The 1,074-nt window shown below is 60.2% G+C and overlaps 1 non-coding gene across 1 annotated transcript; it reads right to left on the bottom strand.

The window, feature by feature from the left end:
- Positions 1 to 402: 402 nt before the first annotated feature.
- On the bottom strand, positions 403 to 566 carry LOC112059981 (U1 spliceosomal RNA). The gene has a single exon (XR_002889271.1). It is a non-coding gene; the product is annotated as a U1 spliceosomal RNA (small nuclear RNA).
- Positions 567 to 1,074: the final 508 nt, after the last annotated feature.

Below are 1,074 nucleotides of genomic sequence, written 5' to 3'. Positions count from 1 at the left end.
ACCCAGCTCGAAAGGCAGCACTGCAGAAGAAAGAGTGGAGAGTAATGTAACAAACGGGTGTATATGGGGAGGCTAAAGCAAATTCTGGGACAGCCATAGCCCGCCCTCCTCACGGCACCCCCCACCCTCCCCCCAGCACCACCCCTGCCTGCCATAGTTCCAAACTGGACTCAACAACTCCTCAAAAGGCAGACCAAAGAAGGGGCACAAAGAACCTAGGACAGCAGGAGTCAGCAGCTGAGAGGAGAGCACTCACGGCAGTGCCCACAGCCCCCTACTTTCAACACAGACTCTCCCACCCCTCCCTGACTGCCTTCCATCTGCCCCACCACCACCTTCCCAAGGCAGACGTTCTCTGGCTCTCACAGACCTTGAGGTTCATCTGTCTTTGCATGAGCAAACCAGGGGAAAGCACAAACGCAGTCCCCCACTACCACAAATTATGCAGTTGAGTTTCCAGCATTTGGGGAAATAGCAGGGGTCAGCACATCCACAGTGCAATGGATGAGTCTCCCCATGGGAAAACCACCTTCATGATCATGGTATCTCCTTTGCCAAGTAAGTATGAGTTGCTCAGCCCCAGTCGCCACCCACCCTCGCTCGCCCCAAACTCTCAGCACATGGCCACCTCAGCCCTCCCGCCATCCCCGCCCACACTAGCTCTGACTGCTACAACCAGCCCTGCCACGGCCCCAGGCCCAGACCCCGGCCCTGCTCGGCAGCCTCCTCCTGCTCCCACAATGCTTTGTTTGCACACAGATCTGCATACGTGCACACTTGGCCCTGCCTCTCCCACAGCCCACCCACACCGGGCCCCTCCCCTTGCCAGCCCCGCTCCCAGCCTAGCAGCAGCTGCCCCACAAGCTCAGGCCTGGGCGCGTTCTCCCCGGGCTAGGCAGGCAGGCAACTGCGGGCTGCAGCGCAGAGCACAAGTGCCCGTCAAAGCTGTCTGGCCTGGAACTCAAGCAGCTGCTGGGGCCAGAACTCAGGGGGCACCAATGTGACTTCCAGCCTCCATCGCCCCTCCTCCCCCAGCTGGCTCTGCCGCGGTTCTGAACCAGGCTGCTCAGCAGC

Source organism: Chrysemys picta, chromosome 7 (assembly GCF_011386835.1).
Source record: "Chrysemys picta bellii isolate R12L10 chromosome 7, ASM1138683v2, whole genome shotgun sequence".
Taxonomy (NCBI): domain Eukaryota; kingdom Metazoa; phylum Chordata; order Testudines; family Emydidae; genus Chrysemys; species Chrysemys picta.
The sequence above is the reverse complement of the archived record's forward strand: the minus strand, read 5'-3'. Positions and strand labels throughout refer to the sequence as shown.